The following is an 18,182-nucleotide window of genomic DNA, read 5'->3' on the forward strand; positions in this document are numbered from 1 at the left end:
TAAATCTCGCTGCTGTGAGAAAGTAATTTCCCCTCGGGGATAAATAAAGAACTTCAACTTCAACTATCAGAGAAGTGTTGATATACACTCACTGGACATTTTATTAGGAACACTATACTAATACTGGGTAGGGCCTCCCTTTATGAACACTATAATAATACTGGGTAGGGCCTTCCTTTATTAACACTATACTAATACTGGGTAGGACCTCCCTTTATGAACACTATACTAATTCTGGGTAGGGCCTCCCTTTATTAACACTATACTAATACTGGGTAGGGCCTCCCTTTATTAACACTATACTAATACTGGGTAGGGCCTCCCTTTATTAACACTATACTAATACTTGGTACGGCCTCCCTTTATTAACACTATACTAATACTGGGTAGGGCCTCCCTTTATGAACACTATAGTAATACTGGGTAGGGCCTCCCTTCGCTCTCAAAACAGACTCAATTCTTCTTGGTATTGATTACACAAGATGTTGTAAACATTCCTTTGAGATTCTGCTCCATGATGACACGATTGCATCACGCAATTCCTGCATTTTTTCAGGTGCACTTTCAAGCTGTGAATCTCCCGTTCTACCACATCACAAAGGTGTTCTGTTGGACAGATCCAGTGACTGGGAAGGCCACTGAAGAACACTGAACTCATTGTCATGTTCATGAAACCACTTTGAGAGGACTTTTGCTTTGTGACAAGTGATGGTTGATTGGTATAAACGGGCCCAAAGTGTGCCAAGAAAACATTCCCCACACCATTCCACCACCTCCACCAGCTTGGACTGTTGACAGGTGTACAGGTGTTCCTAATAAAGTGATCACTGAGCGTGAGTGTAGATATATTTCTGCTTTGTCCGTTCGTGCTCGGGGGAATCTGACCTCTGACCTCTCATTGTCTCCCTCAGGAGCTGTGTGTGTGTGTGTGTGTGTGTGTGTTTGTGTGTCACAAACAATTTAAAAAATCCATTCCATATTCCATTTACACAAAGCTTCATAACACGGTACACTGTGCAGGATAACTCAGTGGTAATGGGAAACTATTAACAACGTAAGCTGTGTGTGAGAATCCTAGTAGATCAGCAGTTTTAGAAAATACTCAATCCAGCCTGTCTGGCACCAACAATCACGCCACAGTCAGAATCACTGAGATTACCCCTCTCCCCTCTCCCCTCCTCCCTCCCCACTTCTCTTCCACTCCTCTACCAGAAGCTGCTGGCCCGTATCTGCAGGGTGTAGTTATTTAGCTGCTGCCGCTAGTTAGCGGATGTTAGCGGATTAGATATTTGCATGAATGAGAAGGTACAGGTGTTCACCTAATAAAGTCTGCGTTCGTAAATTAGCTCTGAGAGTACCGGAGCATCCAAGTGACTGCCTCTTGTCCAATCAAAATACATGGTCCCTTTATGACGTTGAATCCAGTGTGCTCTCCGGCAAATTTACGAACCAAAGTTTTGGGTGAGTGTGTGTGGCCAATTCGGTTGTTAAGTCGTGACGTGTTTCCGGGTCCAAAGTTGGCTGAGGCGCTCTCTTCGAAATGCCGCAGTAATAATAATTCATTATATTTGTATAACGCTTTTCCGAGGCTCAAAGACGCTGACAAATATGGGAAAAACGGGAAAGTGCTGTGTCCCTTGTTGTATGAATAGATCCCAGTCTAAAAAACGATTGAACTGTCATTCTACCGCTTTAGTACACTGGTACTCTGGGGAATTTCTGGTATGGACCCGGAAATTGCTAAACGTCACGTTTGACGTCAGACTTAACAACCGAATTGTTTAACCTGGTTGGGTTCAGGCTTTCTCAGGGTGGAAACCCGTTTGAAATGAGTGACGCCTTACCACACGTCAGACCAATCAAATACCTAATGCCTTGGTCAACTAGATTTTGTGTATAGAGCACACTTCTGGCAAAATATAATTCAGTTTTTCCTTCAGGATTTCATAAAATGTTTGGGAATGTTGCAAGCTAGCGTAGACAACAACTCTCTGCAACACAGTCCTACCTGGGGGTTATTCCATCAACATCGCTAAAGGAAAACCCAGGCTTATTTTGACAGGTTTCACAAGACTTCTGGTTTATTTCGATAAATCTCACGAGACTTATTAAAAACAAGCCTGGCTTTTCCTTTAGCAACGTGGTCGGAAAAGATGTCACGCATTAAAACTAGCAGCCATTCTACGTGCATGTGGGGGGAGGTTTCTAGGAATGTGACGTCCAATGAAATTGCGAGCTGGTTCTCACAGCTATCCATCCAATCCAATCCAAGCCAGATCGACAAATCTAAAATTCTCCCCACTGCTGTCAGGACTGCAGTCACTACCTACGTATATTCCGCCATAGACTGAAGACCTCCATCTCTTCAGGCTACACCTTAACTGTCCATCCTAATGACCCATCTCTTCAGGCTACACCTTAACTGTCCCTCCTAAAGACCTCTTCATCCCCTCTACCCCCTGTACAGTTTCTCTACTGTAAATAAAATAAAAATGTTAATTCTTCCTTCTTCTAGCATTGTAACTGCCAATGGCCGCTGGTCCTAACATAGATTACTTTTTCTGACTGGTGACTGAATCATAGATGATTCACTTACTTAGATAATTTGTTGTAAGTCACTTTGGATAAAGGCGTCTGCTAAACGCCAAAAATTTAAATGTAAATGAAAAATTCCCCAAAGGAGGTGTGAGAACGACATGATTTGGAAGTGTGGCTGTAAGATATCACTTGTTTTGAGTCTCACACCAGCCTCCCTCTCTCACACCAGACTCCCTCTCACACCAGCCTCCCTCTCTCACACCAGCCTCCCTCTCACACCAGCCTCCCTCTCCACACGCCCACTAGGACGTACAAGCCACCAACAGCAACACGCGTCGAGGAGTAGACTGATTTGGAGGCAGGAGGTGGAGCGGTGCGGATAGATTGTGACAACAGGCGCAACGCAATCACAGAAACACCACGTTACTCACAATGTCATTACCATCCGCAGAAATGTTGACGAATGATTTTTTTTTCTTCTATCAGACGGAGTAATAATATTCTCTCTCGTCCTCCTCCTCCTCCTTTCCAGAAATGAACAAGGGATGAGGCGACTGCTCATTAGACGCCCACAGTCCTGGTGCCAGAGCTACAGAAGGGAAACCTAGAATAGCTCTGATGATGATGATGATGATGATGATGATCTGCTACCAAATGTCAATCAGAGCCAGGGCATTTTATTAATAATAGAACATGTGATCGCAGATGGATTACACAACATGAGCTGTGCTAATTACCGCTCCATACATTTATGATTTATGATCGGCTATGGCGCAGGAGGTAGAGCTGGCGTCTTGTCATCGCAAGGTCGGCAGATCGGCGATTCGAACCCCAGATTGCCACACGTCGAGCTGTCCTTCGGCAAGATACTGAAACCCAAATTGCTCCCAATGAGCGGGCCGGCAATTGCATGGTAGCTTGCCGCCATTGGTGTGTGAATGTGTTTGTGAATGGGTGAATGAGAGTCAGACCTGTCACCAGGGCCCAGTCTTAGGGTGGGCCAATGAACTGCATGGGGGGGCACAATTATTATTAACTATTTTATATAATCCGATATGCTATGGTATTCGTCATGCAACACTGACATGCATAGTAGGTTGCAGAGGCTAAATTGGACACGTAGCCTACCGATGAAGACTAGACCTAAAATTATCAGAATGCAGCAAATAACATAACAATAAACACAGGCGAAGCTGGTTTATTACAAGGCCTTGTCGACCCGAGTAGGCCTAAGCTAAATTTATTTGAATGCAAGTTACTTTATAGCGTGGAGAGGCCAAGTTGTGCATTACAATGCGCACAGGTCAATAATTGGCACCAACCCGGCACACTTACAAGAACAAGAATTAAATAAATGCCAGGGATAGCCTACGTAACTAAAATTAGGAGACTGGCACGCAATCAGTGCACTTCCAAAAGGGATACAGTATGACCGACCGATCGTGTGATCATCACATTAAAACCACCCATCTACAGCAAATAGGATCAGCCAGATCCTCATCATTGAACACGTTATACACAAAGCACATTAAATATAGCATAACCGTGCAAACAGCTCATCTCTCCAGTTGAAAAAGCTGTCGAGAATACAACTAGCAAAACATCACCACGGCGTGTGCTCACACGGACACACACACACACACACGGCTCAGAAAAGAAGGAGGCGGCGTTTTTCAGTGCTGAATCTCCTCATCAGTAAGTCCTTCCACTCATCCTTGAACTTGTGGGTGAGGTCCTTTTCGAAGGCAAGCTGAATCAGTTGAGCCTTGCGCTTGTGCAACATGCTGCGCCGATGCTCAGAGAAAACATTTTTAAGTGTTGAAAAATAGTTTTCACAAGTCGCGGTAGACGCTCCCAAAGTTAGGGCGAGTGTATAAGCTTGGATGACAGTTGGCATGGCCTGGAGTGCTGAGTGGAATGTATACTGAGAATATTGGCTATTGTCCATTGTCCATCTTTGGGGGGAAACGAGGTGTCCTCCATCTTCTTTACCAGGAACCCACCACGAGCCACAGCATATTCAGATTCAACCACTTCAGTTCGAGCTAATCTTAGGAGACCTTCGATGGATCCATGAAATCCTCGGCCTCTGGGTTTAAAGCAGCCAGCGCACCAATGAGCTTGCAGCTGCGCTCTCCAAAACGCGCATCCATCTCTCCTTGCACAGCATCAATAACACTGTAAAACACTCTCAGGAACTCTGTCTTTTCGCCAGTGTCCCTCTGTGACTGTCCAACCGTTCCTTCAACTACAAATGCACCAAAGCTCTTGTTAATTGTGCGTCTTCTCTTAGTTGGACAGCTGGGACCAGCCTCGTCAGTGGCTGAGGCTGGAGGAGAGCAGAGGTCCCAGAGCGCAGTAAACTCATCCTCTGTGCGCAGTGATTTTATGCATTCAGATGCACTGTTCACAAGAGTAACCGCAGTGAACAGGTCCATGTTCTCGCTTTGTAGCAGTCTGTTTGGTGGCTCGAAAAGTAACAAAACTTTCATCGGGGGGCTAGCAAGGCTAGTAGTAGCCCTAGCCCTAACAGTTGGGCTAGTAGGACTTACCTCACTAGTGGTAGCCGTCGGGGTGCTAGTGTCAGGCTGCCCACAGTCGCTAATGCTGGTGCTACGTATGTCCATCGGGGTTGGGTGCAGCTGCACCTTTCGAGGATTTACCGGTAATCCACTTTCTTATATCCATCTTTATTCAAAAAGCTGTATCCATCAAAAAGCGCAGATTTCACTCAACTGCTCAGTGCTCGCCTCGCACAACTGAAATGGCGGGAGCAGCAGCGTGCGTAACGTGCAACTTTCAACTTTCAACTTTCAAATGATTGGTTGTCACTAGAATCCCGTCCAACAAAATGAAAAACACACTATTGTTTCTCAATTTTAATGTCTTCATTTAACATAAAATATGAATATTTTTATTTATTTTTTATTTTATTTTTTTAAATATCTGGCTGCCAGTTTGGGGGGCACCAGCACGTCTGTGGGGGGGCCTGGCCCCCTGAGGCCCACCCATAGTGACGGGCCTGATGAGAGTATTGGTCATGGACATGGACTGTTTTACCACTGAGGGTCGGAGTCAGGTTGTCTCTTCTGGGCTCTGAGTTTCGATCTGAGCTGGTTTAGACTGTTAATAATAATAATAATAATAATAAAATCTTCCTTTTTCTAGCATTGTGAGTGCCAATGGTTCTAACCTAGATTTGTTTTTCTTATGATGACTGATGGATAGATGACTCACTTACTTGTTGTAAGTCGCTTTGGATAAAGGCGTCTGCTAAATGCAAAACAATTAAATGAATATAGTTTTAGTCTTTAAATATCAGGCAGTTGGTTCAGATTTCTAAATATAGCTTTAGTCTTTAACTGTCTGACAGTTGGTTTCAGATCTCTAAATATAGTTTTAGTCTTTAACTGTCTGACAGTTGGTTTCAGATCTCTAAATATAGTTTTAGTCTTTAACTGTCTGACAGTTGGTTTCAGATCTCTAAATATATATTTTTAGTCGTTAACTGTCTGACAGTTGGTTTCAGATCTCTAAATATAGTTTTAGTCTTTAACTGTCTGACAGTTGGTTTCAGATCTTTAAATATAGTTCTAGTCTTTAAATATCAGGCAGTTGATTCAGATCTGTGAATATAGTTTTACTCTTCAAATATCAAACAGTTGGTTCAGATCTCTGAATATAGTTTTTAGCCTCGAAACATCAGCCAGTGAGCATTAATCCAAGCACATGATGTGTTTGAGGCAGTGGAGCTAAAAAAGGACCCGAGAGGAACACCAAAACATGTCTAAATAAATATTCACAACAGGCAGAAATAGATCAGCTGGAGATGTACCAGCTCCAGCTGAACAATACCCAACATGACCACAGCTGACTTGCTCTCTTCCTCCTCCTCCTCTTCCTCTTCCTTTCCTCTCTTCCTCTTCATCCTCCCCTCCTGTCACAGGCACAGGGTACAGAGCTGCTACAGTATTCACGACTCTCACATAGGTGATGCAATCTCCTCCTCTTCCTCCTCCCCCTCTCTCCTCCTCTCCCCCCCCCCCTCTCCTCCTCATCTTCCTCCTCTTGTGTGCTTCCTGCTTCTGAGTAGATTAGACGTGTTTCTCCCTCGCTCCTCTCATACCACTGCTTTCCTGCTTTTTTCTTGCTTCTTTTTTATAGTTTTAACATTTTTTTTTAATATAGCTGTTATTCCTACCATGCCTGCTATCTGTCAAAGTTGTGTGGATCTTTCAAAGAGAGTAGACTTATTGGAATATACTCTCCAGGGGCGACTCTCCGCACTCGAGAATCGCTACGCTAATGGTTCTCCACCCACGCAAGCCATTGAAGAGGATTTAAATCAAAATTCACACTTCCCAAAGCTAACGAGGCAGGTGACAGCTGCAAAATTCACTGGACAGATGAATTATCCCCCAAAACTACTGAAAAGCAGCCAACTGAAGTCCTCGTTAGCACCGCTAGCATCATTAGCAACAGGTAGGCCCGAGCCATGGGCTTGCATGACTAAACAGAGCCGAGATAGGAGTCTGAGACACCGGCCCGCGGAGCAGCGAGCTGGCATGACTCCCAAGGCCCGAGATAAGAACATCAGAGTCACGCCAAGATTTCCCAGGCCTGGGAATCACGTGACTCCCCGGCCCCCCCCGGTGACTCCCCGGCCCGCAGACACGAGCTCAAGGTCACCCCCTCCTTCTTCTACTTCTCTGTGTGACATGCAGCGGATGAAACAGACTTCACCTCCAAAAGATACTTTGTTGATTGGAGACTCGGCGATCAGAAACGTAAGAGGTAAAAAATTACATATCCACTGTCTTCCTAACCTAACGGTCTCAGAAATAACAAAAGATTTGGAAGAAACACTGTCTAAAAACCCAGACACAAAGCGTCTTGTATTACATGTGGGACAAACCGATTCACGTAAAATGGGCTCAGTAGACTTGAGACGTGATTTCATGGAACTTTTCAATAGACTTGACAAGCTTAAGATTGAGACATTCATCTGTGGACCGCTACCCACTGTTGACAGAGGTAACCTGGAATTCAGCCGGCTCCTAAGCCTTAATACGTGGCTCTCTGCTGCGTGCCAACTTAAAAGGCTGAAATTCATTGACCACTGGAACATATTCTGGAGGCAGAGAGACCTATTCAAAAGAGATGGCCTCCACTTAAACAGATCGGGAGAATACCATTTGATGAACAACATACTCTTCAACCTCATAAACTCTGCTCCCCCTTCCCTCGCTCTTGAACCAACTGAAAGGCCTACAGTGCAGGATTCTTCAGACTCAGCACAGGCAGCTGAACTGCTCACAGTGGATAAACTCTCCCCACAGTCCTGCGACTCATCACAGCCTACAGTAAAGGGCCCTCCAAACTCATCACAGCTGGCTGAACCCCCACTAAGGCGACGGTCCAGCCCCTTTTCTCTCCCCCCACCCTCCCTCCCTGCCCCCGACCCCCCAAACCACTCTGCCCCCGACCCCCCAAACCACTCTACCCCCAACTCCCAGAGACACTCATCCACTGAGTCCACTGAGCTCTCCTTCCTCCAACTCACGCCGTTCCTGCCTTTCTCAGCTAGGTTAGAGAAAATGGTGAAGACAGGAGTAGAGCTCACCCCGAAAGCTGCTCCATCTCAGGCAACTCTCCATTCTACAACACCTGGCCCCACACTCCCTGTGACGCCAGCCTCATCAACAATGCCAGCCTCATCAACAATACCCATCGCCCTACCCCGCCACAGGATGCTATCTACAACACCCATCCCCATCCCCCGGATGACACCCAGAATCAGTTGATGCTCTAACAGTCCCTGCTTCCATAGAGTTGATACCATTGACATTCCTGATATAAAGCTGGGACTCTCAACTCTTGCTATCCCTGTTCATATCAGTAACAGAACAGTTAATTGCAAGTCTGAATGCTTTATACACCCCTCAAATTTAATTTCTGTACCCTGCCACACACAGCCCACACAGAGACCAAACACAAAACCACTCAAGCTAGCACTTTTCAATGCCAGATCCTTAGCTAATAAGTCTCTCTTAATCAACGACTTGATTAGCTCCTATGAACTAGATTTCTTATTTATCACTGAGACCTGGTTAGATAAAGATAACAAGACACCAATTCTTATTGAGTCAGCACCCCCCAATTTTAGAACCTTAGATGTCGTTAGATCCCACAAAAAAGGTGGTGGAATCGCCTCTTTCTTCCGAGACAGTTTTAACTGCAAACAGAAATCCTTCGGGGAATTTTTATCATTTGAATATCTTTCAGTTATTTTTAAATGTTCCACTCGAATTATTTTTATAATTTTATACAGACCACCCCAATACTCTACTAGCTTCTTTAATGAACTTACAGAGCTTCTCTCCATCATTACTACTGAATTTAATGGTCTGATCATTGCTGGTGATTTCAATATTCATGTAGATAACTCAGAGGACAACAAAGCCAAAGAACTCTCTGTTCTGTTAGATGTTTTTGAACATACTTCAAACTTCTATTCCAACCTCAGTAAATGACCTTCTACACGATTTCAACTTAAAAATCACAAAAACCATTGATGATATTGCACCCATTAGATCCAAATGCATCTCTGGTAAGCAAAAAGCTCCCTGGAGAACTGCCCCATCCGTAAAGACCCAAAAAAGAGAATGTCGTAAAGCAGAGCGCAGATGGAGAAAAACAAACCTTCAAGTCCACTATGATATCTATAAAGAGAATCTTCAGAACTATAACTTAGAAATAAGAAGTGCCAGGCAATCATTTTTCTCTAAGATCATAAACAATAACATAAATAATGCCCGCATCCTTTTCAGAACTGTTGACAGACTAACAAATCCCCCAACACCCATTGCTCAGGAATTTCACTCAACTAGTAAATGCAATGAGCTTGCATCCTTTTTTAACAATAAAATAGAAACCATTAGACAAGGCATTAGGTCTTCTGTGTCAGGCATGAAAAACATGTCCCCATTAACAACCCCAAATAGGGCGGACATAACAACTATGTCACAATTTAACACCATTGATTACAAGACCCTAGATAAAATCATGTCACGTCTTAAACCATCCACCTGTGCCCTTGATGTCCTGCCAACAAGCTTTTTTAAAAACATATTTAGCTGCATGGCAGGCGAACTAATACAAATAATTAACACCTCCCTTTCATCAGGAATCTTCCCTGAAGCCCTGAAAACTGCAGTTATTAAGCCTCTACTAAAAAAGAACGGCCTAGACCCATTTGTACTAAACAACTACAGACCCATATCAAACCTTCCCTGTACAGGAAAAATTATTGAAATGGTTGCCCACGAACAACTTAGCAATTATTTGACCCTAAATGATCTCTTTGATGACTTTCAATCAGGCTTTCGCCCCCTACATAGCACTGAAACGGCCCTTATTAAGGTCCTTAATGACATTCGCGTAAACACAGACTCCGGAAAAATCTCAGTTTTGGTACTACTAGATCTTAGTGCTGCCTTTGACACTGTAGACCATGACATTCTAATAGATAGACTAAAAACCTGGGTAGGACTTTCGGGCACTGCCCTAAACTGGTTTAGATCCTACCTACAGGACAGAAGCTACTATGTCTCCATTGGCAACTTTGTATCTGACCAAATTAAAATGACATGTGGGGTTCCCCAAGGGTCAATCCTTGGCCCCCTTCTATTCAATCTCTACATGCTTCCATTGGGACACATCATAAAAAAGAACAAAATTGCCTACCACAACTATGCGGATGACACTCAAATCTACATAGCCCTCTCACCGAACGACTATAGTCCCATTGACAATCTCTGTAATTGCATTGAGCAAATAAACGCCTGGATGACACAAAACTTCCTCCAACTAAACAAGGACAAAACAGAGATAATTGTATTCGGTGCACCTGACAAAAGATCGAAAGTCAGTGCAAAACTTGATTCTCTCTCTCTTCACAGTAAAAAACAGGTCAGAAATCTTGGTGTAATTCTAGACTCCGATCTAAACTTCAACAGCCACATAAACTCAATAACTAAATCAGCCTACTATCACCTGAAAAACATAACAAGAATGAGAGGTTTCATGTCCAAGCAAGACGTTGAAAAACTCATCCATGCATTTGTTTCGAGTAGACTTGATTATTGTAATGGTCTACTAACAGGCCTATCTAAAGGAGCTGTTCGTAAATTGCAGCTCATCCAAAACGCCGCTGCTAGGGTCCTAACAAAAACAAAGAAATTTGAACACATTACACCAATCCTGAGATCCCTGCACTGGCTACCAGTCTCTCAGAGAATTGAATTCAAAATCCTCCTAATTACATACAAATCACAAAATGGTCTTGGACCAAAATACATATCAGATCTCCTCCCACCCTATATTCCTGCAAGGTCCCTAAGGTCAGCTGAGACAAATCAGCTAATAATTCCAAGAGTAAAAACAAAACACGGTGCAGCAGCTTTCAGTCACGCTGCTGCATGCTCCTGGAACAAACTCCCTGAAGAAATCAAACAGGCCCAAACCCTTAAAATATTTAAATCTAAGCTAAAAACCTTCATGTTTTGCACCAGTTATGATTAAACACAAACACTTCTATCAATGTCTTTTTTCCATTAACTATTGTCTTTTTAAATGTTTTATCTATTTACTTCTTACATTTGCTTTTATTCATTGTAATTTTTATTTTCTTATGCTCCTCTTGTGGAGGGATGTGGAGGGATATGGAGGGATATGGAGTGGTGTAGAGGGATGTAGAGGGATGTAGAGGGATGTAGAGGGATGTGGAGGGATGTAGAGGGATGTAGAGGGATGTAGAGGGATGTGGAGGGATGTAGAGGGATGTGAAGGGATGTGGAGGGATGTAGAGGGATGTAGAGGGATGTAGAGTGATGTGGAGGGATGTAGAGGGATGTAGAGGATTGTAGAGGAATGTGGAGGGATGTAGAGGGGTGTAGAGGGATGTAGAGAGATGTAGAGGGATGTAGAGGAATGTGGAGGGATGTGGAGGGATGTAGAGGGTTGTAGAGGGATGTGGAGGGATGTGGAGGGATGTAGAGGGTTGTAGAGAGATGTAGAGGGATGTAGAGGGATGTGGAGGGATGTAGAGGGATGTGGAGGGATGTAGAGGGATGTAGAGGGATGTAGAAGGATGTGGAGGGATATGATTAAACACAAACACTTCTATCAATGTCTTTTTCCCATTAACTATTGTCTTTTTAAATGTTTTATCTATTTACTTCTTATATTTGCTTTTATTCATTGTAATTGTTATTTTCTTATGCTCCTCTTGCTGTATTTTTAAATAATGCATGTAAAGCACTTTGAATTGCCCCTGTTGTATGAAATGTGCTATACAAATAAACTTGCCTTGCCTTGCCTTGCCTTGCCTCTTCTCAGGATACAGAGGAATGGCAGAGAATTGACGCATGGTTCATCACACATGGTTTCTCCAGCGACCTGCTATTCCGGAATGAGAAATGAGAAAAACATGTGTTGCATCTCATCCTGTTCCCTAGGTCATGTTTGTCCTTGTTTCAGGTTTTTTTCTGTATTGTTTCCAGTTTATTTTAGGTCATGTTCTCACATGAAAGTCCGAATTGAGACCCGGAGCAAGTGGATGAGTTCGCAACATTGTTGCATAAATTATTTCTCTGATTTGCGTTCTCACAGCCCTTCATGTAAACAAAGTAACATACGCAATCGAAGCAACAGACATGGAAGTTGATTGGTCAGAAAAATAGAAAATTGCCCGCTCTTATCCAGATCACCACTCATGCGCTGTTGTTTTCCTATGGACTGCGTCGGGCAGCGTTCTCACCAAAAGCGAAGCGAAGCAAAGTGATGGATGCGTCGTTTCTAACCGGAGCAAAACTACCCTTTTCAAGCGGAGCATCCGACGGGTATTTGCTCTGGGAGTTACTTCGAATGCACGTTCTCACCGCTCCAAACGACGCAGAGCAAAGTGAACTTTCTAGTGCAAATGTTCTAGTGAGAACACCCCTTCAGTTTTACTCATGTTGTCTTTCCTTTCTGTCACTTGTCTACCTGCCCCTGTGTGTTTCCCGCCTGTGTGATTGTCTACCCTACAGCTACTGCTACACGACTTGCCGACTTGACATCACATTCGCGGAAACAGGTGGACAAAAGTCAATGTTCGGTTAATGGTAAGACACTTTATTTGATATCGTTTTTCGCTCACTGAAACTGGAAACAGCTATCAATCTCTCGTTTAAACGCAACTCATCTTCTTGGAAGCGTCCATGTTGTTCCCACATTCCCAGGTAAAAGCACATGAACACAACCAAGTCGGAAGAACGACTTCCCAGCTCGGGAACTCAGACCTTCCGACACCACATGAACGCAGCATTAGTGTGTGTTTACCCACACCGATGGGCCAGTTCCCCTTTGTGCCTTTGGGTCAAAATGTCCCACTAACTCCTAGTATTCATGGTTTTTGATCTCTGAGTGTTTTTCTGACTTTGCTTTTTGCCTGCTTCCTATTGGATTATCCGCATTCTCTTTGAACTGACAACCAGTGTACCGATCCCTGCTTTGCATACCCTCTTATCGGATTATAATATAATATATTATATTATATATACATGCCTACCTATTGACTGCTTACCTATGTACCAAACAATACTTTTTTGGAAGTAAAGGTTGGAAGTAAAGGCTATTCATTTGAATTTAATTTGTTTAGTCTCAGTCATGCAATTGAGTCCTCTGCTATTGAGTCCTCTGTTATTGAGACCTCTGCTATTGAGTCCTCTGTTATTGAGTCCTCTGTTATTGAGTCCTCTGTTATTGAGTCCTCTGTTATTGAGTCCTCTGCTATTGAGTCCTCTGTTATTGAGTCCTCTGCTATTGAGTCCTCTGTTATTGAGTCCTCTGTTATTGAGTCCTCTGTTATTGAGTCCTCTGCTATTGAGTCCTCTGTTATTGAGTCCTCTGTTATTGAGTCCTCTGTTATTGAGTCCTGTTATTGAGTCCTCTGTTATTGAGTCCTGTTATTGAGTCCTGTTATTGAGTCCTCTGTTATTGAGTCCTCTGTTATTGAGTCCTCTGTTATTGAGTCCTCTGTTATTGAGTCCTCTGTTATTGAGTCCTCTGTTATTGAGTCCTGTTATTGAGTCCTCTGTTATTGAGTCCTGTTATTGAGTCCTGTTATTGAGTCCTCTGTTATTGAGTCCTCTGTTATTGAGTCCTGTTATTGAGTCCTCTGTTATTGAGTCCTCTGTTATTGAGTCCTCTGTTATTGAGTCCTCTGTTATTGAGTCCTCTGTTATTGAGTCCTCTGCTATTGAGTCCTCTGTTATTGAGTCCTCTGTTATTGAGTCCTGTTATTGAGTCCTCTGTTATTGAGTCCTGTTATTGAGTCCTCTGTTATTGAGTCCTGTTATTGAGTCCTGTTATTGAGTCCTCTGTTATTGAGTCCTCTGTTATTGAGTCCTATTATTGAGTCCTCTGCTATTGAGTCCTCTGTTATTGAGTCCTATTATTGAGTCCTCTGTTATTGAGTCCTCTGTTATTGAGTCCTGTTATTGAGTCCTGTTATTGAGTCCTGTTATTGAGTCCTCTGTTATTGAGTCCTCTGCTATTGAGTCCTCTGTTATTGAGTCCTATTATTGAGTCCTCTGCTATTGAGTCCTCTGTTATTGAGTCCTATTATTGAGTCCTCTGTTATTGAGTCCTCTGTTATTGAGTCCTCTGTTATTGAGTCCTATTATTGAGTCCTCTGTTATTGAGTCCTGTTATTGAGTCCTCTGTTATTGAGTCCTGTTATTGAGTCCTCTGCTATTGAGTCCTCTGTTATTGAGTCCTCTGCTATTGAGTCCTCTGCTGTCTCTGCAGACAGACAGACAGACACCTGAAACCAGACGGTCATTCCCTCTGTCAAAGCTGTGTAGAAGAATTGGCCCTGAACACCATTTATGTTGCACCATTAAAACCACGGTGGAAAAGTTTAAACTTTTTCATCTTTAAAAATGTTTCTTTAATCAGAATTTTGTTTTGGGCTATATTGGTAACAAAGCCTTCCAGCGGTAACACACATTTGCATACGACTAACCCTAACCCTACATTTCTACTGCGTCTGAAAAACGTCTGTTTTTTGTTTGTTTGTTCTGTTTTTGCTGTGATTAACAGTGTTCAGTCTGTAATGATGTTGCTGAGATCAAAAGCAGATGAAAGACTGTGTAGTGTCCCTCGACAACCAACTGCTCCAGCTGAGTCTGGCACCGCAGAGAGACAGAGCTGTGGCAACAGTACGATCAGGCCCAGGGGAGGCTGGTGGAGGTAGAAATCAGAGGACAGGCTCATTGTAACGCATGGGTCTATCACACTCTATATGTGCGTGGATCAAGGACTTCCTGACCGACCGCCCCCAGAGGGTGCGGGTGGGCCCCCACACCTCCACAGCCCTCAGCCTCAGCACTGGGTCACCCCAGGGCTGCGTGCTAAGCCCCATCCTCTACAACCTCTACACCCACGACTTCACCCCCATCCACCCCAGCAACTACATCGTAAAGTTTGCAGACGACACCACCGTGGTGGGATGTATCTCGGGGGGGGGGGACGAGGCGGCGTACAGGGATGAGGTAGAGCAATTGAGCAAGCTGTGCAAGGTTAACAACCTGCTGCTAAACAAGTCAAAGACCCAGGAATTCATCGTAGACTTCAAGTCCGAGATCCTGCCTCTGCTCATCGACGGAGAGAGCGTGGAGATAGTCTCAAACCTCCGATTCCTGCCACACAACATGCGGGATGACCTGGCCTGGAAGGACAACACTAAAGGCACCATCAAGAGGGCACAACAGCGGCTATACACCCTGAGATGCCTCAAGAAACAACACAGCAAGAAGGAGATGCTGGTGGCCTTCTACCACGGCGCAGTGGAGAGCATCCTCACCGTCGGCATCTCCAACTGGTTCCACAGCTGCACGGCAGCGGAGAGAAGCGACCTACAGAGAGTCGTGAGAACAGCACAGAAGATCACCGGCGCCCCCCTCCCCTCTCTGGAGGAGCTGTACAAAACACGCTGTCTCAGGAGGGCCTCCAAGATCTCCAAGGACCCGACCCACCCTGGGCACGAACACTTTGTCAAGCTGCCCTCGAACAGGAGGTACAGGACCCCGGCCGCTAAGACAAACAGACTGAAGGACAGCTTCTACCACAGGGCCGTCAAGGCCCTGAACACAGAAAAGGCCTAAGTTCTGGGCCCAGGACAGTCCGGACGGATTGTATGGCAGCTAGTGCTGAGGCACAAACATGTACATTTTCAAGCCTGCAAACTGTGACACTTTAAAATAATGTGAAAAAATACTTTCTTGTGAAATATGACAACCCTAGTTGACTATCTGTGCAGTATAGTACAGTGGATTGTGTACATAGCCTCTATTGATGTAAACCAGCTCCTTACCTTCTTGTGATTTTATGCATCTATGCTTTTTCTAAAATGTGTTTCTTTTTCCTTTCCTAAACACCAGGGGAGCCTCCCCTCCTAAATTTCGTTGTTTGGTACCTGTACTGTAGCAATGACAAATAAAGTCTATCTATCTATGAAACGGAATGACGAATGGTATCAAACTCACACATGTTTGATACAGTTCCTCATTCCATCCGTCCTTCCGATTTCTACCTCAACCAGCCTCCCCTAAAATAACTGCCAGATGACTTCTACAGTACAGGTACTAACAAACATGGTACCATGGAAGAAGGTGTCAAAGCAAGTAACCGGTAGGTAGTGGTGGTAACTGGTTAACAGAAGTATGTTGTGTTGACCAAAATACATATCAGATCTCCTCCCACCCTATACTCCAGCAAGGGCCCTAAGGTCAGTTGAGACTAATCAGCTAATCATTCCAAGAGTGAAAACAAAACACGGTGCAGCAGATTTGAGCTTTTTAACTCCCTGAAGAAATCAAACAGGCCCAAACTCTAAAAATATTTAAATCTAAGCTAAAAACCTTCATGTTTTGCAACACACATTCATTATCTGTTTACTATGCTCCTCTTGATGTATCTTTTTAATGCTGTATGTAAAGCACATTGAATTGCCCCTGTTGTATGAAATGTGCTTTACAAATGAACGTGTCTTGCCTTGCCTTGCCTTGCCCAGCACAGAGAGAGAACAGAGAGAGAGGTCTCACAGAGAGAGAGGTCTCACAGAGAGAGAGGTCTCACAGAGATAGAGGTCTCACAGAGAGAGAGAGGTCTCACAGAGAGAGAGAAAGGTCTCACAGAGAGAGAGAAAGGTCTCACAGAGAGAGAGGTCTCACAGAGAGAGAGAGAGAGGTCTCACAGAGAGAGAGAGGTCTCACAGCTGAAACATCAGTGGAAAAAAGGACACCAGTCCAGAGAGTTGGCGGAGGAGAGACAGCCTCACTCCTTGTAGAGTTTATTAGTGAATCAAATAATCAACACAGCTGGAATAAAGGTTTAGCCGTGTTCCACTAGCCACACTTGCATACTACACTAGCGTACTACACCAAATGAGGTAGGCTAGTGTATACTGTAGGCTATGTATCCTTAGTAGTATACCAGGGGAAGCGGAGGTAGAAATCGGAGGATGGGCTCATTGTAATGCGTGGAACGGAATGAGGAATGGTATCAAACACAGCATTACAATGAGCCCATCCTCCGATTTCTACCTCTGCCAGCCTCCCGTGACAGTATGCCCATGTGGACGTTGTAACTCAGCCAAACTCTTCCATATTAATGCATATTACACAGCAGTCCCTCCCACACAGGCAAGAGGCGGACGCATTAAATAAATAAATCGTAGGCAAAAAACATAAACCCATTTCAGAAACATTTTGTTCTCTTTATGCCTCGGAAAAAACAAGCATATTGCAAATATAAATGTGTGATCCGGAGAACACTGAGGAACACTCATTAAATACTATCACACAAGTGTTTTTTTTCGAATGTAAGTTTTAAATAAATTGCAGCACATTTTAAATAAAAACGTATGAACAATTTCTCCTCCTCAGAAAAAAGCAATACCCTGATCCCTTACCCTGCCGCCATGTTTGATTTGTTCGACCACATTTCCATGGTGTTTTGAACCTATGTACACGTCAAGACACCTAACCCTAATTGACACTACAGAGCTGAGCTGAACTAAACTGAGCCAAGCCGAGTTGAGCTGGGCTGTACTGAGCTATACTGAGCTATACTGAGCTATACTGGGCTGTACTGAGCTGGACTGAGCTGTATTGAGCTGTACTGGGCTGTACTGGGCTGGGCTGGGCTGTAGTGGGCTGGCCTGGACTCTACTGGGCTGTACTGGGTTGTACTGGACTGTACTGGGCTGTACTGGGCTATACTGGGATGTAATGGGCTGTACTGGGCTGTACTGAGCTGTACTGGACTGTAAGTAAGTAAGTAAGTAAAGCTTTATTTATATAGCGCCTTTCGTACATGAAATGCAACTGTACTGGGCTGTACTGGGCTGTACTGGGCTGTACTGGGCTGTACTGGGCTGTACTGGTCTGTACTGGTCTGTACTGGTCTGTACTGGACTGTACTGGACTGTACTGAGCTGTACTGGGATGTACTGGTCTGTACTGGGCTGTACTGGGTTGTACTGGGCTATACTGGGATGTAATGGGCTGCACTGGGCTGTACTGAGCTGTACTGGG

The sequence above is a fragment of the Nansenia antarctica genome (assembly GCF_963989245.1).
Source record: "Nansenia antarctica genome assembly, chromosome: 6".
Classification (NCBI taxonomy): domain Eukaryota; kingdom Metazoa; phylum Chordata; class Actinopteri; order Argentiniformes; family Microstomatidae; genus Nansenia; species Nansenia antarctica.